The sequence below is a fragment of the Trachinotus anak genome, unplaced genomic scaffold (assembly GCF_046630095.1).
Source record: "Trachinotus anak isolate AG129_WGS33_773 ecotype Australia unplaced genomic scaffold, CSIRO_AGI_Tana_v1 ptg000007l, whole genome shotgun sequence".
NCBI classification, from domain to species: Eukaryota; Metazoa; Chordata; class Actinopteri; order Carangiformes; family Carangidae; genus Trachinotus; species Trachinotus anak.
Window position 1 is genome coordinate 4,086,343 of NW_027273858.1, and position 27,684 is coordinate 4,114,026.

The 27,684-nt window shown below is 40.0% G+C and overlaps 1 protein-coding gene and 1 long non-coding RNA gene across 3 annotated transcripts in view; one reads left to right on the plus strand and one right to left on the minus strand.

The window, feature by feature from the left end:
• Window positions 1–59: 59 nt before the first annotated feature.
• Window positions 60–13,454, minus strand: LOC139622595 (uncharacterized). 2 transcript variants are annotated; one of them, XR_011691331.1, is made up of 3 exons: window positions 4,930–13,454; window positions 3,592–3,632; window positions 60–2,491 (listed from the first exon to the last, which is right to left on the minus strand). It is a non-coding gene; the product is annotated as an uncharacterized lncRNA (long non-coding RNA). The 2 variants fall into 2 exon arrangements; XR_011691330.1 differs by having other exon boundaries at window positions 3,592–3,681.
• A 1,228-nt stretch (window positions 13,455–14,682) lies between these two features.
• Window positions 14,683–27,684, plus strand: part of gfra1a (gdnf family receptor alpha 1a) — a 219,076-nt gene continuing 206,074 nt past the window's right edge. Inside the window, exon 1 of the mRNA XM_071479988.1 lies at window positions 14,683–14,707. The gene's annotated coding sequence lies outside the window, so the exon portion shown is untranslated. The remainder of the gene's footprint in view (window positions 14,708–27,684) is intronic.

Sequence of the window (27,684 nt, forward strand, 5' to 3'; positions counted from 1 at the left end):
AGCTTTGACCTTTACAGGCTGATGTAACAAACTTTGATAATTATCTTTTTATCATGGGGGTCACAGAACTGTTCTTCCTCTAAATTTTACTCTGTATTCTGTTCTATGTTACTACTTAATTTGAATTTAAGCATAATAACAAGGCATTTGTGTGCTTTATTTTTCTGATTTATTTATTGAGAAACTTTTCCCTCATGTGAAACATTTATTTTTGTTAATTGAAAGTTTTAGAGTTTCTCACAAGGTTGCATATACATCTTTATCATATTTTTTTGCATTAGTAGCTAGAAGTTTCTGGTAATTGCTGGGCTTTTAGCAGAAATGATGCAAGGCTGGAAAAACTTTCAGATGTAATTACTTTGCAGAACAAAAGCAATCTGTTTATGAGAAATACAGATTGCTAAATACAGCTTCTCCAAAGCACTCACACCTGAAACTAATCATTTTGTTCTAATTGTCCAGTTGTACACTGCAAGAACTCAAGTAAACACCTTTCCTTTACTGTAGGCATGAACAAATTCATTAATGCATGCAATATGTGTCTTGTTTAAATGTTGCTTTTATTTTTGAACTCACATGTATTGAATTTTAACACCTTTACAAAGTCTGATGAATAAACTGGGCTGTAAGATAAAGCAAGATTTAAAGATTTGAGAATGTTTCATGAAAACATTCATGCCACTTCCACCACCAATTTCCACCACAATTTATTTATTTCATATAGTATAAAGGTAGATGTCCACGTCTTTTTTGATTATAAAGCAGGTTCTATATTAATACTGTGAAAGTATCAAAGCCTCAGTCCACAGAGAAATGCACACAGCCTGTATTCAGAAACTGAGCCTTAAAACAAGCTGTCAGGACTTCTGCAGCTTTGTGACATCACAACAAAGCAGTCACGGCCTTTAGCCATGCCCCAAGCCCCGCCCACCTGGACCCACCATCCAACCTTGCAGGATTTGGTTTCTCTGAGTGTTTATCTGAAATATGCTATATTCTTATTCTATCACTCAGGAAACAGTGAGCACCACCTGTTGTTACTAGAGCTCCAGAGAGAAGATGTAAAAACTACATTTAAATACAGTACATTTAACTTCAAATAAAACACAGGGAAAATGTAAAACATGGGACCTTAGTTCAGTTTCTCTGTTAGAAGTTTGGTTGGAGAAATGAGACACGACGACTGTGCGGTAGAGTTTGTTTTGGCAGTCGTATCAGAAATGCCCACCTTCTTTGTCTCACACCTTTTCCGCCTCCACTGCAGCCCTCTCTCTCTGAGCACCTCTGACAGTTTAAAAGGCAAAGAACTCCCACCATTAGGTGCTGAGATTAACACTGACAGCCACACTGCAGGCATTTCTCTCTTCAAGAAGATTTTTGCTGACACCAGGCCTTGCCAGTGGTTCATGCAGATTGGATGCTTTTGCAAAGCAACCCTATATTTTGCACCTGTCCACATGTTTCAGTGGTGAAATGTGTAGACAGCTGCATGCCTCATTTGAGGTATTCTACAGTGTCGATAGTGATGTTTGATGTGTTAAAGCTGGTACTTGCCATATGCATCATATCCTCCGTTAGGTTAAATTATGCGTACAACTCAGGACCATGACAGACTTGACATTTATCTGCAGGTGCTGAAGTAAATAACAAAAAATAAGCAGGGAGAAGGTGTTCAGCTATTTGTAATTCACTGGCTGCTAAAGTCCTGATCATAAACTGATCCGCATTTCAGATTGAGAGGGGGACTCTTTTTCTTTCATGGGGCAAATTCTGCTGGGTTTCAGAGTCACCTACAGTTTATTGGCTTTATGGGTTGTTAAGAGCTCTAAGGAGGTTAGGAGCACAGTGTAAGAGTAAAGGTTGCTCCCTCCCTAATCCCCAAAGCAAATCTCAACACTCTTAGGTTAAGTGGGAGAATTTATGCTCACAAAACATGATTAATTGAAGTTATATACCCCAGGGTCAGCTGTAGTAATAATATGGGACATTATCATTGGAAAAATATGGTAATTTGCCACTGTTTATCACTGAATGATGTGACAGTAGACTCAGTGAACCCTGCCCAGCCCGTAAAGGTCTCCAGCACCCATGGGAAGATGCATAAACCTCAAGACTAACAGCGTGTCGACACAGGAGGCATTTCATCTGTGTTTTTCAGTCGTCTCTCATGTGTCTGACGGAACAGGCACAATCACACACTTAATCAATCCTGCTGTCTACACAAGCTACCAAATGGCTCTGTTAAAGGCACTTCAATTTGGTACCAAAATGCAGAACACAGGCAAGGAGGCAATAAAGCAGTGCAATTTTATTGTTGACCAAGGAGATGTTAGTTGGACGGGCTGAGGCTGGGTTGTCAGTGGAGCCGGGCTGGCAGAGGTGGCAGACCAGAGTTGGCAGCCAGAGCTGAAAGGCAGGTTGAAGCAGCCATCCAAACAGACGAGGGCCAAGCTTGATGTGACAGGAAACAGCAGAAACTGGAGTGACGAACCTGAGGCACAGGCAAACACAGTATTAGCAGGATTCAGATGAGCACAAGGAAAACGCTGGAAATGAGTAAGAAAATGGTCGTAATGTTTGTAGCTCATCTGAACAATCTGGCACAGACTGGAGGGTTGAGCTGGGGCTTAAATACTGCTGTTGTCTTGTAGAGCTGATTGGATGATAAACTGTAGGTGCTCAAGTGGATTGGAGGAAGATGAACTGGAAGCCATGCCCAGCCAGACACACACATATGCACACAGACAGAAAGAAGGGCAAACAAACCACACAAGGAAAGCAAGAATGACAGGAAAACACAAGGAGAGTGGAAACAGCCTAACTATAACTGTAAAACTCTGGTTTGCCCATGTAAATGCAAATGTCTGCATTTGATACTTCTGTGAGTCCTATTTCCAAACAAGGCTTCTGTGGCATCTGGGTGGCAATGGGACTCATGTTGTTATTTGTATGATTAAAAAAATAATAATAACAATATTTGGTCTGTTATGTAAGAAAACATATTGCAGTTACAACAATTTCCAGTGGAAGGAATAAAGCTTCCAGAAGGTCTGGTGTTAGGAAATGACAGAAACAAAGGAGGAAGTAAGGTGATGTTGTTGTGGAGCCACAAAGTCCACAAAGGTGGATGGATGGGTCATTCCCCGTTTCAAAACACATTCCGTAACCTCAAAGGTCCCATATTGTACATTTTAATTTGACACTTTCTTGAAGTGTTGATGTCCATAAAAAGATATATTTATGTTTTCAAATACCAAAAATCATCTCAATGTAATTTTTCATCTCCTCTCTCAGGCTTCTCTCTAGATCTAGAGTTAGGGTTAGTCTCAGAGCTTCTTTTCTGATTGGCTGACTTTTTTCGAACAAAAATGTAGGAGATTTCAGGTAAACTCTCAGAGAAACCAAACCCTGCAAGGTTAGATGGTCAGTCTGGGTGGGTGGGGCTTCATGCATGGCTGAGAGCAGTGACTGTTGTGACATCACAAAGTTACAGTATTAATATAGAACCTAGACCAGCTTTATAATTAAAAAGGCATGGACATCTCACTTTATGCAATATGGGACCTTTAAAAACATGTTTCTTATTGTTACCTTGACAATAAAGCTCCAGTATGCCTTCCGCTGGAACACTCCTATGGGCCATATCAGAAACAAGGCATAAATAACGACTGCTGTACTTATCTGTTGAGAGGGAAAATATTAAAGCTCAAAATGAAATGTTGCCCACACTCCCGCTTCAGCACCACTGACTTACTGCGAAGCAATTGTTAAGACTGTACAAGTCAAAGATTTTCTTTATATAGCCCAATATCACAACATATCCTGAACTCACATTCACAGTTGCATTCTATTCTATATGAACAGCAGTCTATGTGAGGAAAGGGCCACATGCATTCAAACATCTAGCCCCAGGCTTCAGAGATCAGAAGAGATCAGAAAAGTACAAATAAAAAAAAAACATTTTAGATTTCCAGCAGCAGCAGCTCCACATGAATCGAGGAAGTTTTTGGCTTTATAGCTTTCACAGCTGTTGCTGCAATAAGCCTCCTCTTCAACTAGTTTACTGAGCCACGAGTGGTAAAGCTGGACAAACCAAAACCATTAGACTTTGTGCAGAGAAACCGTGAAGATGCAAATGTTTTTGACCTTATAAGCTAAGGTCAAAGTATTAAATCCTCTGTGCCATTCTTCAGCAGCATACAGCTTGTACTTGTGGAAAAAAGTACATCCTAATTATGTCCATAAAACCATGAAACTGGATGTTCTTGAAATGGTTCAAACAAGTCACAAATTGACAGGAAAATTGACTTTTTCTTAGAAAGTGTTGGTTTTTACTGTATTTCCCGATAATAGAGGAATTATTTCAGATTGGCATAATATCCATAATAATAAAAGCAAAATGTTGCTTCGAACGCAGCCTCTTCTTTGTCTGTGGCTGTTTACTGCAATCAGAGACTGTGCTTCTGTTGGCTTGGGTTCCCAATCTCTGTGTGGGAGAGATGGTCATCTGTCCTTTTGTGTTTCTCTCTTTTTTCACTGCCTATAAATTAATAATCAATCAATTTAAGGAGCCGCTAACAGTCACACAATCGTTCTCTGCAGTTTTTTTCCACCACCGCCGAGCTAAATAACATTTGATTGAACACATTATGAATACATTTGGTGAGACACTTATGTACTGTCACAAAAGAGAAAACAGTATTTTTTTTTTTTTTTTTAACCCCTCACTCCTCCATTTCTTTGTTCTGTCTCTCCTCTCGCTTTGCACAACAGTTTATCCAGTCTAAATATTGACATTTGGACATTTTACTCAGCCAGCTCATGTGGAACGGATTTACAACTCATACATTATATACACAGTTGATGAAGCATTTGTTATCTTGGCTCAGATGTTCTCACTCCCCCTGCAAGTGAACACAGTGCACTCACATTTGAAGTAGTCACTCCTGGTGTTTAGCGATGCCTTGATGTTCACAAATTTTCTGTCAATGCTGCCATTGTTTTTTTTTTTTTTTAAATCACATTTAAAACTATTTGTTGGGATCTCAAGTCATGAGTCCTGAGAAGAACAATAGAGAGGCCCGCATGCTTCTCCTGAAGCCTGACTCGAGCCATGCCTCGTGGGGAGAACAAAGGAGTGAACTACATTTCCCTCCAGGCTATGGGCCGAAAACCACCCCCACAATTCACACCTATGTGTAAAATTGGAGTTTGAAAGAAAACTCCGCAACGGCATTGGCTGAGGCCAGGCATTCCCAGCAGGGATTCCTGGTGACGTCACTAAGGTGATAAAAGCAGCGCGGTGACTCTCCTCCTCGCTCTTTACCGTGCGTCGAAGTTGCTGCAACAGCTGTAACTCCGATCGCTGAAAGGAAGCACCACACAAACGTTTGGAGAGATTTTGTTTTTCTTTTACCATAGGCCTTTAGTTTTCAACTCGCTGGACGAGTCAACAGACTGCTCACATTCGCTGAATGTACTGGATCCGAAGGAGACAGCCGCATCATGCCCGCTGATCTTTAACTTTGCCTGCAGAAGGACGGAAGATTTTCCCGTCGAAGGAAGCGGACACGTTTTCCCTCCATCGAGTCGACTCTGCTGTTTCTTCCATCGCCCCGAAGAACAGCCGCCGTTATTCCTCACGGAACGGGATAACGGCCCCGCCAGCCTTCAGGACCGCGCTGAGGCCGCAACGGCGGATTTCCACACATCCACTCCAAGTAAGAGGCTTGTGTCTGGGCAGATCGTTAGAAGGTGCAAAAGTTTAGTATCATTGATCGAACTCTTTGATATAAATTGAATCAGGACCGCTGCGTCCCATGCTGTTGTTTTGTAATTAATATTACTCATTATTCGTATGGTTTACTGCTGTTTATTGTTGATGAACATTAGCCGCTAGTACCGGAACAGTCCGTGCCGTTCTGCTGAAGTAGGACGTGCTGTTGTGCTTTTGTTTATCTTGGGTGATCGGAGCGAAGCTGCCGCATCTGGACACTTCGGTGTCGCTGCACAGCCTCGCTACCACGAGTGAGCCAGTGGACTCCCTCTTCACCGGTTAAAGGACCAGTCTCAGGCCAGACGAGTGTTAGCTCGATGCCCTGTGACTGTGTGGTGAAGAAAGAGTTTACTGGACCTCTCGACGACTCACAGAACCCTGCGGCACGGGCTCTGTATCTTTCTCTTTTTCCTCCCGTTACTGTCCCCAATTAACATGTACACGTACACACACACACGCACGCACGCCTATACCTATACGAGTAAAGCCTTTGTGCTCGGATCGCGTGACACCACGCGGACGACGTCCACGCCACCTTTCCACTGAAAGCACGTGGGAGGTCATACCTCGACTCTTTTGTTCCTCAGTCTTTGTTAAATCTGGCGCCATCTTAGACTCCACCTACGTGGTCTTGGCTGCCATCTTCCTACACCCACACACACAGACACTCCCACACACGTAGAGACACACACACACACACACACACACACACACACACCTATACATGTACTCACACACGAACGGACATACAAGCTTCCACATCATATACCTATTATTTGCTTTGGTTGTTAGATATAGTATTAGTAGTTTAGCATAGCTGTAATGAGAGTTTGTTGATGTAAAGTAGCATTAATTGCCATTGATGTTGCAATTGTTAATAAACTTCTCTTTACTTTAAGCAGTCATTGCCTGTGATTACTGGTGCATGTGTGCAGTGATAACAGCTGGTTGGGATGGTCAGTGCTCGGAATTCAACCTTCAGCGTTTAACTTATAAGTGCTAATATGTCCAATATTGACACTTATCAGTAAGTGCCTTTGAGACTGAACTCATAGTTTGACTGTCAGTCCCTGGTTACAGGGTGGTGCCCCGATATTATTACATCTTAATAATAATTTAATTGAATATTAATAATTACTTCGGTAATTATTAATAACTAGCTGACAACCAAACATTTGCTCCTACTATTCCCAACATATTTAACCCTAAAGCTACCCTGAACCAACATAGTGCAATACAGACATCACATTAGATTAAATGGGGTTAAAGACACTGTTACCTTTTTACGGTATGTCATCTTCTAGCTGAACATACTTATTCTGTTAGATCTCACTGCTGGTTTTGATACAGTCCATCAATCTGTTGAACTTGTTGGAAAAACTACTTGGTGTCACCATCACTCCATTATCTTGGCTTTGTTTCCATTAGTAGCTTTAGGTCTTCCACACCCCACCTTTCCGATGGCTCACTTCTTGGACCATTTACGCTTCATTATATTTACATTTTCCCTCTTGGACACATAATTCGTCAACATGGCCTCGATTTCCACTGCTATGCTGATGGCACACAACTCTACCAAGCGCACACTCTGCTACCATCCACCCTGACAGACTGCTTAAATGACATCAGTGTTTGGATTACCTGCAATTACCTTATATCAAACCGAGGTAAATTTGAGGATATCCTAATTGCCTCCCCAGCTACACTTCCCAAAGTCCCCCATCTAAATGTTTGAAGTTTTTCTTTTCTTTGTACTGTCAACTTTGTTGCTGCAACACTGCAAATTTCCCCACTGTGGCACTTATAAAAGAACATCTTATTTAAAATGTGGCCATCCCTGCGTTTATTACATCTCTCATAGTGGGGTCAAAAATGTAATTCTAGACTCAACCCTCTCTTTTGACTAACATCTCAAAAACATTTCCCCTCTCTTTCCTGATCTGTGGATCCTCATCCACGCCTTTCTTATACATCCTGACTTGATTATTTTAATGCCCTCTTTGGTGTAACCAATTAGGGGTTACATAGACCGCTGTATGTCCAGAGTTCGACTGCAAGAGTTCTTTGCCACACACACAATCCTTGGAGCACATCAACCCTATCCTTCAGCAATTGCACTGGCACCCAGTTGAATACCACATTTATTTTAAAGTACTTAAACTCCTTGTGTACAAATCTCTCCAGGCTTCTCCATCCCAACACACCTACTCGATCTCTATGTTCCTTTGATCCCCATCTACTCTTCACTCCCCACTCCAGGTGCTGCACCAAATGCTCAGAGTCTGCACCAGTACACATCTATTACTATTGTTTCTTTCAAGTCGCAACTGAGAATTCACCTGTTTAGATTTGTCTTTGTATGCATTGCATGCATTGTTTTTACCTTGTTTTATGTATTAAATGTTGGATTTGTAAGGGGGTCTTGAAAGGTGCTTAATAAAATATATTATCATGATTATCATTCATATCACAATATACCAATATGTCTGTAAACACAAAAGAAACGCTTCGATAGATTATTTTTTTTCCATTAAGAAAAACATAGGCCACCTCTTGGTATAATTGTTGTTTCTTTTAATTAGCAGTTCTTTAGACTTGCATGAAGATTTCATAATGTGTCCTTGAGGAACTCCAGGAGGGAGTTTGAAAAGTTGGCATTCTGAGCCTGATGTAACTTCAGTGAAGTCTTACGAGATGAAGCTGATGCAGCGGCGCTTGTGTGACAGTTGAGACTTTCTATAAATATGTACAGAAATCAGAGGGAGAGATGAATAGCCAATAATTACAGATACCCCAGCGACTGAATGAGAGAAGCAATTACACAGAGGGTAGGTGATAGTGGACTGGCTGAAGAATAAAACAGGTGGATATCCCAAAGATAAATTGGTTGAGTAGAGAAATATGTTCATTTGAATCAACAAAATGAGCTGTCAGAGGTGCTCACCAAGCTCCCTAAAGGCGCCTACAGACTAAGCAACAATTATCGTCGCCCAGGTGCTGCTGCTGCTTTCATAGTAGATGGTGGAGTCGCCATGGATACATGTCTCACACTGGCCAAGTAGTTCACACTGCCTCACTGGGTAATTTGCACTTCTGTCCTCTGTGACTCTTCCAAAGGCAAACTTTTAAGCATGCTAGCTAGTTTTCTCCGCTGACAGGTGACAAAGACCTGAGGTCAGTTAGGGAGTCTTATCAGCTGTGTTTTGGTCATGATTTGTCTTTTCCCATGCAACACTATTTTTATACACAGGATATTTATACAAACACAAGAAACCAATTCAGAAAAGTGCATATTATACCTCTGTGTAGCCTCATTCAGAGCAAAATAACAGTGAAACACCTGACACCTAATCAAAAAGGAGCTGCTAAGATTTAAGTCAGGTATTTCATGTATTTGCATAAAGAACAATGTGGACTTTTTCAGTCCTCGTTCACTTGGTGATACCTGTTGAAATAAAGAGAATGACTGACAGCGGCCTCTTTCTCTTACTTGGGTTCTGAAAATCACACCTCATGCAGCATGGGAACGGCGGACTCTGCCACAAACAATAATAACTAAGACACTGTAGAGAGTAGTGCAAAGTGGAAATACACTCGATCCCAAAATGTCGACCGTAAATAGTTAAGGATGATAACTTTAAATAATGTTGCATTGTGTTTGACTTGCCTTAAAATGTGTAATAATGTAAACCAACATTGTTCAACATTAATAATCTGTTATTAATTTGAGAAAAAAAAGGTTCACCTGAAAACTTGCTGGGCTGTAGTCTGGTGCATACTCTGAGTCTGGTGTGTGGGCAGTGTGGAAGCAACAGAACAGGACTGAATGGGCGTCATCTTGAACTCCAGCATCCACAAAAGTTCTCATAATAATGAATGAATGGCAGCACCTCACACCAAACATTACTGCGTCAGAGGATCTGCCACAAGGTGGCACCTGCTGTTGTGAAGACAAGGGTCATACTTCAGCAGCTGAACTCTCCCTCCGAGATTGTGGAAGCAGGATGATTCACAGGGCTCCTCTCATCTGAAATCTCTGGAGTAGTAGGGCATTTAAATCCTAAATTGGCCTGAGTGAAAGACTTTCAGAGAACGTTTGAATTCCTAGATATTGGATTCATATGCGATATAGACTCTAGGGCTGGAGATTAATATAATCTAGTGAAGTAGATGGAACACAAGAGGCTGCTGGGTATAAGAGATTCATGCCCAGAATTGTAAAGGAATCAATGAAGGGTGGTGAGGTGATATTTTTCAAAACTGCTCAATGAGGTCCATCTATTTCACACTGTTATATTTATTGCTTGAACAGCATGAAGCGTTTGCATTGTAAGGCAGATTTCTATCTTCCTTCAGTTGATTTTGTATGGAAAAGTTTTTTCTGATCTTTATTCAATAAATACCGAGGCCTTGGCATCTCCTCTGGAGTTCCTGGGTGGTAAAGGAGAGCATGGAAGTTAGGTAAGAAGAGTTTCTGTCTATTCAAAAGTAGACAAGGGAAAAAAGAGTATGACATCCATTTATCAATCCTGACAGTTTTCCTATCATACTGTCAGTCTGTGAGTCTGAATGAAATCTGCACTGTCTCCTCAACCAGTGGGCGGGGCAGTACACAACCAACACACACACACACACACACACACACACACACACACACACACACACACACACACACACACACAGGGCATATGAGGATACAGACCCCAAGAAATCGCTCAAGTGTTTTGAAAGATGTACTTGGATTCATCCTTTACTCACTGCCACCATGACAGGGACACTTTACAACCCTGCAGACTTTGTTGTATCCTCGCTTTGACTTAACACTTACAGAAAATAGAAAAGAGGGGACTGACTAAACCCACTAAAACTCCAGGAGAAATCCAGGAGGGGAAGCACCTATGCTCGACATAGTGCATGTGTGACCTTGCCTTCTGCTGACTCCTTCAATGACACAAAAGTTCTCTGCGGAAGGTGTTGCACGGAAACACAGAAAATCCTTATTGTGGTTGTATTTTGCTTTTTGCCATATGCAATTTGTAACTTACAAATCAGATGTAAAACATCAGGCAAATTGTTCAGTTTGTACATTTATTTACTTAAAAAAAGCAGAATTAAAAGGAGCAGATAAAAGGGTTTCAATCCAACTTTCATTCCCACAGATGAAAGAGATGTTCTAGTTCCTACTGTGAAATTGAAATTAATTTATTTATCAAGCAGAGGCACAGTTGCATGTTCTCTTTCTCTTGACTTCATGCTCAAGCACTGAGACCTATGATTAAGGGATGATAAAAAAGACTGATGTTTGAGAGTGACCGAGAGCAGGTGGCCTCCGGTATTGTTCTTTTGGTTTAGACACAAAGTTGACATCAGTAAGCAATGACTCACGACCATAGAGGACTCCCAGCAATCCTGACCAGGTAAACCAGCTGAGTCATTGAACAGAGATGATTCAACGTGACCTTTTGTTGCTTCTGTTGTTTTATTCTCCGTCCTCCATGTTGTGCTCACGCAGAATGGTTATTTCCTTTTGATTAATCCAGATATGTTTGTGTGTAAAGATGTGAAATATTGTTAGAATGAGTGTTTTCGTGGGAGAATCGTTCTGTGGAAGGAAAATGTTATTTCAGTTGTTAGATGAATGTAGACTACACATGCTGTTTATTTGCTTCACTTATGCTAGTTGAACATAGCTTACTTGCTTGGTTAGCTTACTAGCTAATTAAGCAAGGGTATTTCTATGGAGGTCTCTGCTAAGCTAATAACTGTATAACTCATATGCTAGTACTTTACCTGAGGTGCTGATCATGTTGGATATCTGTGTTAAATTAAAACACTTACCTATGTTACTTTTGAAGTGAAAAGGTTGAAATTCACAGACATTTCAGAGGTAGTTTGTCTCTGTTTCCTTGCATTAAGTTAATGAGTATTTTGTGTGAAACTATTCACGTTGATATTGTCTTTCATGTACATGCTATGTGCGCAGTATATTGATACATGTTTTGTACTGTACTATAGCAACCATCAGTGAAGCCAAGAAGATGGGTTTACTGGAGTTTTTGTTAACTGTCTGTCTGGCTTTGCTCAGAAATGCAATTGTAGGGACAGAATACATATTTCATCTCACCTAAAATTTCACAGTCTTTGTTTATGCATGATATATTTAGGTGGTTCTGAAAAAAACACATACATGTATTGAGATGCTTCTCTGTAATTAATACTTTGAGTATTAAAGGTGGTTATTTCTTTAATGCGGCTTTTTTTTTTACTTCGTGTTGCAACAGCGACCATAAAGGTTGGCTTTGTGCTCTTTATTACAGTAAATACTAAATAAAAAAGCTTTTTAAAAAAGTGTGCTGATTGTGATGGGTCTTCTCTGTGAAGAGACAACAGCCTTGTTAAATGATTGAGAAGAAATTGCTCATCCTATTTTTACTTGATTCACAAAAGCAGACTGATCGGCACAGATCAATACAAACCTGGATGTAAACTGGAAGATGCTGTCTTCTTACTGCAAACTCCCACACAATGACATTTTACTGTGGCCATGGCGGTGCTTAGCTGTGGAAAATCAATCTGATTGTTTTCTGATAAATATTTTCTCTGTCTTGAAATGTATTGAGGTTTCTGTTTTTGACAGACAGGGAAAGAGTGAAGACTTTGAGAGTGAAAGAAACCAAAAAAATATGCTGCTGTCCTACTCTCATTCTGCCAGATATGACAGGTATTTTTCTTTTTGTTCTTTACTGTGCATAATTGGGACTTATCACCTGCAAAGTATTTATGAGGGTTGGCAGAGCGAAAGAATGGGAAGTGCAGATTTCGGAATATTAAATAAAGAGAAGCAGTGAGAAATAAAATTGAAGTGACATGTAGGGACATTCAAGACCAGAGCAAAGAAACTTAACTGTGTTCAACTGCAAAGAAAACTGTGACTTCAAGGACATCACAGCAGTGGCAGCTTATTGAGAAACAAAATAATACATATCTTGCAGATTATCAAAAGATGAGCCCACCTGTGCACTGGTTTCAAAGTCAGAGGTTGACTGGTTTAAATCTAAATCATCACACTTCAGAAATTCACTGGCTAATTACTGCACGCAAAAGCTTTAGTAAAACTAATGTGCTATGACTTCTGGAAAAATGAAAACCTTTCAAACTCAATAGACTTTTTACACAGCTGACATTTTGACTTGCAGCAGTACAAAGGTGTGACTAATACTGGCTGAATCTGTGTACATTTAGGCAGTTCATCTTTTGGTTTTAAACCAAAAAACTAAAAAAATATATGGTAATTCTGTTTTTTGTTTTGATTCAAAACAAAAAAAGAAAAAGACATCTCATCTTCCTTCTATTCAGGAAGGATCACACTGTGTATTTCCACATATTGATTAGGCTATTAATTCACACTAAGCAAATAAATAAGACTTAACATATTTTGATAAAATATTTTTCATGTCTTAATGCAAAGCAAAAAAAAGAGCTCTTTAGCTGACTGCATAATTTTGCACTTTCATAGAATGCCCATTTTATCCTCTTGGCTTTTATTTTGAAAAAATTACCTTAATTTCCATGCCACCTGAAAACCTTACTTCATTCAACAAGGTAAAATTAAAATAAGGAATTTGCAAACACTAAAATTGGGCCATTTCTTCCAATTAAATGTCCTTGTTTTTTGTTAACGTTCTGCCTGAAAGTACACGGACCTGGCTCAGATCCATCTAAGTAAGTCGGTAAACTGTGCCAGTGAGCAAGTTATGCAGAATACCAAGGCCCTGGAACGGACACACATACATGAAATGCAGTTAATTGCATACTTTTCACACAGTTGACTGAGTTACATCTTGGAGTCGCTCATCTCTCCTTACTGCAGAAAACCTCTGGAAAATGTTTGGTTAGTGCAGTGATGAGTGAATCACTAGCAGGTCTCCCAAAAGTGTGAACCATCCCCATAGTATTAACAATGCATAAATACACATTTTTCACAGCTGACATTTGACTCAGGAAAAGCGAAAGTGTAACTAATGGCATTGGCTATGGCTCTGCTCCATTTAAGTCAATTTATTTACAGAGCACCAAAATCGGAGATTTGTCTCAGAGGGCTTAAGTGTCCAAGTGAGGGAGCCACGTCAGTGAGGCAGCATGCAGAGCATTATTTTTAATATTGGTAACATCCATGTTTGATGAGTCGAAAGTTTATTGAGCCTTTTTCTTCTTGTGTTTGCCTACAGGTGCCTGCAGGTGCCATTAATTGTTTCTTTATGAATAGTAATGCTGAGAAGGCAAATCCATCAATGTGAACTGACACTATAAAATTTGCAGTAAGTCTAAGCTGAGCTAAAGAACAAATAGAAACATAGTGGCAGGTATTTTGCGAATATGATAAAAGGCACAAGCTATTTTACAATTGCACGACTGCTTTCCAGTTGACTGAAGCGTAAGCTGCGATCTGCAGCTGAGTCTGACAGCATCAGCAGGCAGCCAGCAGGCAGTGCATCACCTCCACTGGCTGAGTTTGCCATATGTCCAAGTGAGTCACAGAATAGGAGCCCTATCCAATCAAGTCTAATGAAATGACAAAGTATGAGCCAAAGCCTGACAGGACCCTTGGGGTACACCTGGGCCCCATTAACCGTTTAGGTATAAGATTAAAAACTCTGCACTGTGGCCAAGATAATTGTCTGGATGGAGCCCACATCAGTGAGACCTTCAGAGCAATGGACCCACAGATTGATGCCTCACAGAGATAAAATGTATCCTATCTTAACTTAGCTTAGCTCAGCTTGTCTTATCTCATGCTTTATTTAGGCAGTCATCACCAATATTCAAAGTTTAATATTATAGATATAATAAGCTTTAACGCTGCAAGTAATAATTATGTTCACTAAAGAAAGAAAGAAAGAAAGAAAGAAAGAAAGAAAGGAAAAGAAAAGAGTGAAAAAAAGACCATATTTTCCATATTTTGTTTGACCAACATTTCAAAACACTGACATATTTAAATTACTCCCTGAGAGGACCAAAGAAATCATTGGACTGATTGGAGATTGACTAATTTTCTGTTGAATAGCTAATCAATAAGCTCACCAGGCTCTTCCCTCAAGTTTTACTTTTCAAGTTAACTAATACTTGAATTTACAGAATGTGTATTGATGTTTCACTATTGAACCAGGTAAATAAATATAATATATATAATATATATAATACCAGGTAATATAAATAATATGTAGTTAATTACAGCCAGTTCCTGATGATGGAGAAACCTTAGTCTTGTTTGTGTGGAATATCAGTGGATCTGCTATGATGCTTAAATTACATTTTCATGCAATGCCATGGACTTTTTTTTTTTTTTTCTTTTAGTCTAATCTTTTAGACAATAATTGAGAGCATTCCACCAGTTACAGGAAAATATAGGCTGAACAGCATGACCAACAACCCTTCCCCTCATAACATCCTTTTTTTTTCTCCTTTTTTTTTATAGACAATATGCATCCAATAGAATTTACCATAACTATTTTACAATCCAAAAAAAGAGATGTATAGCCTATTAAGCCTACCAAGGTGTGTATTAGCATGTTGGAAGACAAACCGGTAAGTTATCAAAATTTCAAGACAGACAAAAAGAAAGACAAGAAACTATCTTTGATCTATGCAAATGCATGTACAACCAACAGAAAAACAACAAAGGGGCAATTTGTTAACTCCATAAAGTGTGGCCGGGCCCCTGGAATTTTCATGTGAAGGAGTTTCCAGGCAAAAATAATATGGCTTCACTGTCACAGCCCAGTCTTTCAGCAGTCTCAGTGTTTAATGAGCCTTTTCAAATATGTTACAGGAAAAACACAAGTGTAAACAACAAATTAATAATGTCTCAATTCCATGTAGCTGCTTCAGTTTTGGAGGCCTGGTGCTGTATATTCCGGTTCACTGCCACTTGTCATGGCTCACTGCATTTGACAGAGCCATCGTTAGTGCTCTTGGTTACACCTGTGCTTTTCCCACTATGACAGAAAAGGGTATCTGTCTTTTTTGGTTCGAGGTTCAGGAGTGATTACCTAATAGAAATCACCTGTTGACACACCATAAAAACCCATGATACCACTGGGTTTCTGCTCGACTGACTACACACCCTCCTCTAGAAATCCGCTCCAGCACTGTCTTTTTGTTTCTTGTTTTTTTTTTTTTTTTTTTTTTTTTTGTGGTTATGCCATTGTCAAGCTGGTTTTGTTTTGTTTTGGTTGTACTTTCTGACCCATTACACGCCCAATTCTCATTGATGGGTTGTGCTCACTTGGTTGATAAAACACGTTAACCATCCTCAGTGCATTTGGTCTATTTTCTGTCGTGCTTTTAGCCTGAGGCGTGGTTATCTTAACCAACATTATGAGATGACAAGTGATGAATAACAAAAATCAACACGCTCGGTCCAGTGTCCATTGGCTTAAATGAATGTCTTTATTCCAGGCCCTGAAGACAGGTTACAATGACCTTTATGAATTATTAAAAAAGACAGTTTAACAGTGATGTAGCAAATATTCATATACATATCAGCAAATTCTACCACACCACTGCTTCATCAAACAGCTGATTGGTGCACTGTGGGATGTGGGATGAAAAGAGCCACACTGCAAAAGAAGGCCACAGTTGTGAGCTGTATTTGAAGGAGCCTTTGAAATAGTACAGGCCCAGTCAGCTTTACTATAGTGTAGTCAGCCACGAAATGCATACTTTGGAGGATCCAGCGCCTGAATTGGAACACAGTGTCTGTCTCATCTGTCCTGCCTGTTTCTGTGTGTGCTGCCTGCATCTGATATTCCCCCAGTCCTCTTTCATCCTCTTTTTTCTTTGTTCTTTATTTTTATCTCCTCAGTTTTCCTCAAATTTCTTATTTTCTGCTCTGCCCTCAGTCCCCTTTGTCATCTCACCACCATCTTGTCTATTTTTTTCTTCCACTAGTTCTTCTCTCCATGCTAACTCTCCCCTGCCTGTCACTGTACACATCCACATTAACTCCCCAGACTTCTCAGCCTACATCCTGACAGTAAATAGAAAATGACTCACATTGATATCAATCCTCTTCTATGAGCCCAGAGCCCGAGCTGCTCTCGTCTATACAATTATACTGTTGAAAGCCTTCATGCTGACAAATTGCTTAAGGAGCAAAGAGGAAAAGAAGAAGGAAATCCAATTAGGTGAAATGTGGGAGAGAGAGGAGAAAAGGTGATGCACAAATTTGGTCCACAGATGCCATGTATTTGCTTAAACATCCCAGTGTTTCAAATACTAACTGTCAGTTTGTTTGGTGACCTCTTTCGAGCACAAAACAGACTCAGGACAACTGTCAAGGCTAAGAAGAGGCTGGCAAGCTAATATTAGGCTTCTATAAATAAACATCTAGCAACTGCTTACTGCTATAGCTCTGGTATGATGTCTGCTGGTGTCCTGTCAGCAGATGTGAGTGAATCAGACTTGGCAGGAGTAGGTGGTGTGGCCAAACAATACACCAACCACCAGAGCACGCTGCTTATTAGCGTCCAGTCAGCCTGCACTCAATGAGCTGCAAGTCCCTGTGAAATCAGTGGCAAGAAAGAATTCAACTTCGAATTTTCTTTATTTTCGTCCATCTTTCCTTTGGAATGTCTCCTCACTGAACGTACCAAGAGACGATTCTACTGCCAGACCACAACACTGATATTGGACAAACACCAGATTACTTTCAATCCAGTGCTTCATTTTAAACCCTTGCAATTTCTCTTTGGGGAAAAACAGTAGTTACAGCAAACACTGTGATTAAAGGTCCCATAGACTTAACACTTTTCCAGTGTTGATATAAGAAGATATATATTTGTGGTAATGAGAACCAAAAACTATCTCAATGTAGTTTTACATCTCATTTCATCCTCTCTTTAAATTCAGTCTTAATAAGAATATAAAGCACACTACTCTTGGTAACCATCTCAATTTATTGATCATCGTAATGTTTTGGTCTCTCTAGACCTTTGTCAGATCTAACGTGGAATGCCTCTTGGATAATGGTCTAGTTAAACCTGGTTGCAGTCCCTGGAGTTCTCCTTGCCTGGCAACTCCCAAAGCAGACAGCAGCCCTTACTTCAGCTCATATTTTTGTGAGGTTAATGCAATTATGTCAGACTCCTTTCCATTAACCCCTTCTGAAGACTGCATAGGTAATGTTGGATCAGCTGCCTGTGTTAAGTAGTTGGATCTGGTCCCAGCATGTAGCAAACCCAGGAGCCAGCTTCTTTGATGCTCAACCTTGCCAACGTGAATTCGGCAAGGCCACAGTCACTTACTTCTCTCTCCTCTCCTGTGCCCAGCACCGGACATGAGTTGCAGATTTCTTGGGATTGCTGGCTACTACAGATCTTTAGCCAAAAGTATATGTTTCTTTGTGGGTTGTTGTTGTTGTTGTTGTTGTTGTTGTTGTTGTTGTTTTGTTTTTGTTTTTTTGTTTGTTTTTTTTTTTAAATATATTCACACTCACCTTCAAATTTCAGATAGATGATTTTTTTTTAAGTTTGTTGAATTCAGTGGCATTTCCTTTTACAGGACAGGTTCAAATCAAACGCAACAGTGTCTGTAGTCGTATGTGTTGTGGATAAAACAGACAGCAGGTCCCCACAGTGTTGCTGCACAGTGGTGCCAACAAAACCTAAGTTAAACCCACACTAATGTGTGTGGTTATTTTACCAGACCTTCTTTTACACCCCCCGACTTAAAAGACAACCCACAGCTCCACAATCAGCAGCTTACAGAAGTCGACCACCAGCTGCTTCACAGTGTGAGGTCTCCGTCTCTCTTTCACCCCTCTGCCTCAGTCTTTTTCTGTCACTTTAATGGCCCAGCTCCACTGTCCACCCATAAGGTTTCACATACTTTGGCTCACATTCCCAATATGTCCACAAGGCCTCAGGGCTGTCTCTGAAGTCTACATGCTTTGGGACAAACAGTCTTTGAGTCCCTTGACCACTTTAATTGAAGTCTGCAATCATGCAGTCAAAACTAAAATAAAGAAACACTTTCCTGGTACATGCAGGTGATGCTACTCCGCAGGCTCTGTTACTTGCTTCTGTGCTCTTACTGATGTTCAGCCTGTCCACTGACTTACATATGGTTCTCTTGCCAGACTCTGTTGCTTTATGTAATCCAAACAACATGCTCTTGGGGAAAGACTTGTAAACACCAACAACCAGGTGTGTTCTTAGTCATGGGTGTTTTCCTTGTGTTTATTCTCTAGGTTTTGAGTGTGTCATAGAATTTCTTATAAGCAGAGGCGCACTGTCAGGAGAGGTATGAGATGCTCGGGGGGGCCCCAAGAGGAAAAGGGGGTCCCAGATTGCCCCTTGTATTGGCACATTTTGCAGTGACAACTATAAACCCCCTTAAACCTCGCATAAAGACAGAACTGCTGTTGCCCAAAGCTCCCAAAGTGGGGCCCCTGATGTGTGCTGTATGTAGCATTTACCCATCCTAGACGCTCAGATCACCACTGCTAACTAGGTAGTCCTTAAGCTGAAGATACATGACAAAAAAATGAGGAGGATGAGACATTTTCATTCCTTGTTTCTGTTAGTTTGTTTTCTTTTTTTTAATATTTGTTTCTTTTCTTTTTTCCCCACTCATGAAATTATTCACACCCCCACATTAAAACTGTATTCAGTTGTGATGATGCCACACTGCTTTAGCTAGTAGTTGAAGCTCGTGCTTTATTTCTAATTTTCATCTATCCCTCTCCAGACAAGTTTTAAACTATGTGAAATTCCTCTGCTGTGATTATTATTATTTTGTTTAACATGGTTTTCCCACATAAAAAGTGAAGAAAATAATGGAAAGCTGGGGCAGGAAGCACATCTACGCTTACTTCCTGGTTGAGAAATCTGGATCAGGACTTGTGCCCCGCCCACCACAGCTGCTTGCACTAGGTTGACAGGTGAAGAGCAGAGAGCATCAAGATGGTTAGAGGAGGAAACATCAGAGAGACTCAGCCTCATGTTTGAGCCTCAGTCAGACCCAGACTCAGATGAGGAGTCTGAGACCAAAATTGGCAACAACCAGACGAATCAGCATGGTTAGCATAGTTAGCATCTTTTATTTGTCACAGTGTTAGTGATTGTGCTAATGTTAGCTTTCACTCTAGCTAGTTTTACAAAATAGTTTGTTTACAACACACAGTATAACCCAGCACTTTAATGCCTTTTTAAATGTGAATAATTATTATTATTTTTTTTTCCCCCAGTCCTCTTGTATGCTGCACCAAAGCTCTCTGCTTTTCTAGAAAACAAAAGTGCACCATGGACAGCCCAGTGGGCCTGGGGGGGTTCGAACACTTATTATTTTAGAAAGCTTGTTTTCAGCAGCCATTTAGTTAATAGAGTGAAACCAACAATTGTGAGGCCCTTCTCATACACTATGGTGATTTTAGTGGCAGCAAAATAATACTGATTTTCAGCGCAACATTTTACAATGTGACCTGTTTTTTTGTTTTTGTTTTTTTTTTTTTTTTGTTCAGACCTGAACTTGAAAAATAGTAATACTTAATGCATCACATAACACATACTTCCTGCACTGCCCTGCTTGGACTGATATATTTCACCAGACTGCCAATGCCATTGCCAAGTGCTGTTAATCCATCTGTGATTATTCATAGACATAAGATAAATGTCCACATAAAATGACTCACAAAATGGAGTGGTGACTGCAGCCGCCGCTGAGCTTAAATTTAGATTTTAGGATGTAACAGTTTATCCCAAGGTAACAGCTATTGTTATAATCTCCGTGGCAAGAGCAACCTTGAGATGTCTGTTTTTCTTTCTATGATGGAGCAAGGAGTGGTCTGAGATAAACAATGTGTGTATCGTCAGGGGCCTTAAATGTCACCGCAGACAAACAAATGGTGTTACACAGACCAGCTCAGGCTGGTTGGTGACATATGCCGTCTTTTGGATCTCTACCCTGCTTTCATATACTTGTGTATGATGAAGGATATTCAGTATATTCATCCTCACACCATCCTGACCTAAACCCTCAGATTTTCACAAAGGGCCACCAGTTAATTCCTGAATCAGTTTGCAGTCAGAAGCATAACGTGGTCTTTTAAATACTGAGTACTAATCTTTAAAGAAGGATCACCTTATGTGTGATAGTGACCCCTTGTGAAGCTGAACAGCTCTCTGATAAGTGATGCTGGGGGCTACAGCTCAGGCTGGCACACACACACACACACACACACACACACACGGACATTTGTACTTCCTCATTCAGGGTTTTGGTTCTCTGGCCATTATCTAGGTCTAAAAAACTTCTCCAACTATATCAAAAAATTAATTAACTGGTGTACCATTGTTAGAACCTGCCCCACTACTGGAGTAAGTTGTAATACAACTTGAAGCAAGTTGTAACACTAAGAGGGAAGAATTAAAAATTCAAACCACATCAGAAATTGCAGGCACTCCCCTATCAGTTATTCTCACCCACTGTCTTGGCATGCTGAAAATAGGAGTAGGATAGAGAAAATGTGTTAAGTTGTCATTATGGGTCAGTTGTAACACTTTGGTGACGACTACAAGGTGTTACAATCTCTGCCCTGTCAGCCATTGTTTACCTAGCTGTAGCAGCCTGGTGGTTTTTAATTTTAGCATAGATGAAATGCCTCACATTTTACCTGAGGGAATCCTCTCTCATCTAATACAAGTCACATTGTTCTAACTTCATCAGTATCAGTAAAAATCTAAATATAGACTTGGTCCAAAAAATTATTTTCTTACCTCAAGATCAGTGTTTTGGTTGTAAAGTCTTACCTCACACTAGTTCACACAGCTATTTCACATGCAAGGTCAGGAAGGCAGTGGTCGTACATGAATTTGTTGCAACCATCCCCTACTTTTGCATTTTCACCCAAAAACAATTTGAGAAGTAGCAGAGTGAAAAGAATCAAACTCCTCCTCTATCTTTTCTGACTGCCATTTTTCCCCACAGCATCTCTTCTGTGGACAGCCATGTTTTCATCTGTTGCAGCCATTGTGTCCTGAGTTGATATATTTACTGACAGTTTCCCTGTTATTGGGCTAATGAGAGAATCTTTATTCAGTGACATGACAGTTCATTGTTTTTGCCACTGAGACATTGCTTTGGGTTTTGTGGCTGTGGCCGGTTTAAAAAAAGAGATTTTCTGCTGTTTGTGAGCCATCTGTTTAAGTGGCTCACTCTCTGGGTATTGCTGTTTCCATATAAAAAGCTTCATATTGGCAAGAGTCTGGGTCACTTTGGGGCAAGCAGCTCTAGAATTTCCTTGCCTCCTTTTCTGCTGTATAAATCTTCCTGACTCTGATCTACAGACAGAGCTGTCCTCACAATTATATAAGAAATCCTGATGGCTGACATTGCTCAAATTTAAGGATGACAGTGATCCCAACAAACCAGTGTTATTTGAACATGAACTGAAGTGTGCAGATATTATGGGAATGGCCAGATAAAACACTGACTGTACAAAATAAATTTGAATATGTTAAAGGTCCCACATTGTAAAAAGTAAGATTTCCATGTCTTTTTGTTTTATTATAAAGCAGGTCAATGTTCTATATTAATATCATGGAAGTATCAAAGTACTCAGTCCACAGAGAAATGCATACAGTCTGTATTCAGAAACTGTCTTGAAACAAGCTGTCAGGACTTCTGTAACTTTGTGATGTCACAACAAAGCAGTCAGCACCCTCAGCTATGCCCCAGCCCACCTGAACCCACCACCCAACCTTGCAAGATTTTGTTTCTTTAGTGTTTACCCAACCCTAACCCTTGCTAGAGCTCCAGAGAAAACCTTGAAAGAGGAGATGTAAAACTACATTGAGATGGTTTTTGTTTCTTAAAATCATAATTACATCTTCTAATGGATGTCAACATTTAAAACAAAATGCCAGGAAAGTGCAAAATATGGGACCTTTCAAAGAACTGTCTAGCTTTACATTTTCTGCTCTTCAAATGCATATGAACAACTAATACATGTGCACAAATAAAAGACATTGGTGATACGGTTGCTTACACACACGAAGACACAAACACATGATTGCTGCATACACAGAGACTTTCTAAAATAAGATGTGCTCTGTTTATTCCCTTTTCCCCCTCTGTCTCACTCTCACTCTCTTTCTCACTTACTCACTCACGCACACACACACACACACACACACACACACGCACCCACAGACACTTATAGATGCCTCCTCTCTTCTGGAGCTGTAGATAAGACAGCAAGGTGTGATCAGTGAAACGCCTGCTGTTGGACACCATTAAGCCAAGGTCTTATCACATCACCAATATTCTTGTGGGTGATGTCCTGTGGCTCCCTCTCCTTTCTCTTTCTTTTTGCCTTTTCTCTTCTGCTCTCGTGTTTTGAATTTGATGTTATAATATGTCTCTGTCTGTAGACTGCAGTGTCTCTGATATAACTGAGGCTGTGGGCAAAGTCGTGTCTAGCTGTGGTTATGACTGTAGTTACGGTGGCATGCAGATTGGAACATTTTCACAATTTTGTCCTTAACTGCTGCATTTACTTGAATGCCTTTTATACTTTTATGAAATTAACTTATAACTTTTGAGAATTGTACTGTGTTGGTGGAGGAATGTGGCTCTGAGTGCTTGCAGTCTTCCATTTTCAATAAAATAACTTACCATCAAAAAGGATTTCACAAGTCGTGATCCTGTAGATTGGTTCTGACAGCTTTCTAGATTCCATTTTGCACCAAAGATTCACTGGAGCATAGTTGTATATTTCACCAATTTTACTCGCAAGTACTGAAAATGAATGCAAATCAAGAACTGAAGTAAAATTGAAAGGCCTATAAAGCACTAACATATAACTGAACAAGTTTCTTGTGGAAGATCTCAGACTATTGTGCCTTACTGCATGACGCTGTTTTTTGAAATAACACAATGTGGTGTCAGATGAGACAAACAAATCCACTTTGGGAAATAAAGGCCATTGTTTTTTATATCGGGACAAGTTGGATTCTTATAGCATATAGGCACTCTATTATCTACTTTCACAGAATCACAAAAAAGTATTGTTGCTATGGTTACCTGCAGTTGAATGTACCTTGCACACTGATTTTTGCCATTTTCATGTGACATCATCCAGACTTTAAAGGTCCCATATTTATCCCATGTATATTGTATAAAGTCAGACTTGCATTACTTTTTTGATTATAAAGCAGGTCTAGGTTCAATATCAATACAGTGAAAGTATCAAAGCCTCAGTCCACAGAGAAATGCACACAGCCTGTATTCAGAAACTGAGCCGTAATACAAGCTGTCAGGACTTCTGTAACTTTGTGATGTCACAACAAAGCAGTCACAGCTCTCAACCATGTCTCCCAGCACAGCTCACCAGGACCAACCATCCACCCTTGCAGGATTTGGTTTGTCTGAGTGTTTACCTATATTTAGAGCACTCATAAAATAGTCTGTAAATAATTCTTCAACTTTAACTTCACTGTCCCTGAGGAGAAATTGGTCTTGCACCTAAAACACAAAATTCACAGACTGAAATTGATAAATAAAACTTAATACATCAAACATAAATATGTAAAAGCACCATGGAAGCTCAGATAAAATGATGTACATGAAATGTAAGCATAACATAAAAAATGGAGTCCATCCAGCCATTATCATCCAACCTAACTATCAACGTTTAACACATCATCTCCCACTTCTTGTTCTTCGTGAGATGACTCCTCATGACCATTCAACAGTGTGATGGCATCAGAGATAAAATAATTTTCCTCATGTGGATAATATAGACGCCTGCGCTCGGTCACGAACCTGCCTGTCAACCTTTGCAACCATCTGGGAGTAATGCCTGAACACTTCTAATCCATAACATCGGGATGTTTTCCTGCTCCTCCCATTATGCCCATGTGGTGCAAATACAGCGTTAGAATTCTGGTTAAACTATTGTCTGGACCTTTGTGATATAATGTTAACAATCTCTACTACAGTGGCCCTAACAGGTCAACACAATGCAAAAGCAACAACACAAATGCAAAAGCGACAACACAGATACAAAAGCCACATTTATGTACTCTATATGGTAGAGTACGTAAATATGAAAATATAAACACATTGAACAACATTGCTCATTTGTGACAACTGCATAGCAACATTAATCACAATTATCTGGCAACAATGTTTCACTTACTTCTCAAACGTCTTCGAAAACTTTCTCAGTCAAAAACATGTCTGCCCGTCCAACAGCAATAATAGGCCCCACGCAACCTGGACAGAAAGTATAGACGGGCTGCTGCTCACCTCCGTTGTTGCTTTTGCATTTGTGTTGTGGCTTTTGGATTTGTGTTGTGGCTTCTCCATTGTTTTGACCCATCTGGGCCACCATATGTAAGCCAATCAGAAGTAAATATTTCCTCTAGCCATGGCACAATGTGACCATAGTTCTGTGGCTGTGTATGAAAGAGAAAATGGACTGTGGCCCCTCGAGTGAAACTATATAAACAGCTATACATCATCACTGTATTATCTTAGAGCTTTAACTCCTGTAAACAACTCCAATGGGAAGGCAAACACCCCTGAACATCCAATCTAATATGAAAACCACCATAAAATCTATACTGTTTTTAGAAGTGGCGTAAACCCATTTATAGTAACCTTATTAACACTTAATGGGAAATGTTGCCCCCATTAGCAGATTGTAAAACATACACAACATAAATAAGCTGAGGTAACCATAAATGGCAGCCGTGGTGTTTGGCCCTCATGAGCGCACCATCTTTGTTTCACTCCCATGAACACAGCATATTATTGTGGCTGGCTGCTAATTAGACACTGTTAATACGCTCATTCATCACTATCAGAGCTGCTCACCACAGGGCCCATTAGTGTGTGTGTGTGTGTGTGTGTGTGTGCTATATATATATATATATATATGGGCAAAAAGCAAGATGAGGTTAATGACCCCTGTTTGTACACAGCATATTTGTATCAGTATGGTTTACACTCCTTTCTATACTGTAACTGCACACACAGACACACAAACAATTATTCGATCAGTTAGAAATTATTCTTCAAAAAGTAACATCAGGTGGCTTATGTAATGTCTGTGGCTGTGATGCAGCAGACCAAAGTCAGCCCTTGATTACACTTGAAGGTTGTGCTGAAATGTGCTCACTAGGCTGCACTTGATACAACAATACAGAGAGGAGAGTAGGGTGAGATACTGATGGGAGAATAGCTGAGAGAACTGAGGTGGAAAACTGTGTAGCTGATGATACACCTAAAAGTAAGCGGAGAGATTGGATGTGGCCGAAGACTCAAAGTGTCAACCGCTCTGGGGCAAGTAGACTGGAGGACAGTCTCCTCTCCAGATATTTCATCGTGAAGTCCGATTAGTGTTTCCACTCTGCCAGAGTGGTAGGCAACATAGGACCAGTGGAAAAAACTTGATTTCAAAGTTGATGTCATAACCAATTGGGTGAGCGTGGCTTTCGTTTTTTTATTTAAGGGTCCAATGGGCTTGTAACTACTGGTAATCCCCCAGCCTCTGCTGGAAAACTCAGGGTGGAAGTGAATGAGTAATGATGTCCTCTCCCTTAAGAAACTCAGAAAACTGTTAACATTAACTGCTGCAGTGAAGCAGCTCAATTACAAGATGTACAGAGCAGCTGCAAGGTGTGACTGCCCACACCTACTAAAGCAGCTGGTTAAAGATCGATGCCCTGAAAACCCTTTCTAAGTGACAGTTGCCACGACAATATAGATCAATTGTTCAAATGTTTCTCATTTATACAGTTTACTGATGAGAAACCTCTTACAATTGGGAAAATGAGGACAGTCCTGTCTGTTAATGGAGCCAGCAGCAGCAGCATGCTAAGTAATCTGCACAGTAACCTGGATATTTCACTTTGGGGTTTTTGTTTTTTTTTTTTTTTTTTAAAAGGTTGTCTGTGCAGCAGGTTATTACAACCCATGGTTACATTTTGTTGCTAGGTGACGTCTAGTGGTTGTAGTAATTATGACAGGAGCAAAGGGAAAAGTGTGGTGACAGTATATCGAGTGACAAAATCCACGTCAGGAGGAGGGTGGGGTGCATGACTGGTAGTATTGTTCCACTACTGCTGCTATTTACAGCAAAGGATAAAGGTGCTACAAGCTTAGCTGTAGATTCTCTCAACAGCAAGGCAACTCAAAGTGCAGTAAGACAAGACAAGAAAGAAACCAAATCTGGGGTTTGAGTAATAGTCTAAGAATTGAGGTCAGGGAGGTGGAGGGGTACATAAAGCATTTGACTTTGACGTGGGGGTCAGAGTTTGTGTCCCATCTGTGAGGAAAATACATTGGCAGTGATTTTTTTTTTTTTTTTGTAATGTTAACAAATCTAATGTGGAGTTTTTCATCATCAAATATCAACATTCTGTCTGGAAATATAACCTTTTAACCAGTACATCCTTATTTCCAACCTGAGACTGAGAAGCAATTTAAGTTACTTGTACCAACTTAAATCAACATCTATAAGCTTTAATTGTATGTGAAGAGAATATCGACAAGGTGAATAAAACAGTTCAATAGCAAATGCATCTTGATTTTAGTTTTTAATTCCAAGATGAAAAGTCTTTGAAAGATACTACTTTGTTGATTCCTCTCAGCTTCATTACCTGTAAGTGGTTCCTGATTTAACAGGCTTAAATATAGCCTATTTTTTGTATAATATGTATAATACTTAAAACAGAAAATATTTGACTCTGTTGTGACAATAAAATATTCACAATGAAACAAGTTCTGGGCATTTTGACACCATCTTTTCTAGATAGAATTATTGCACCACAGCTTTTATATTTTAATGTGGTTGTTTTGTGATTACAAACAACTCAAAATAGATTTGAAGTAGCTTTTAT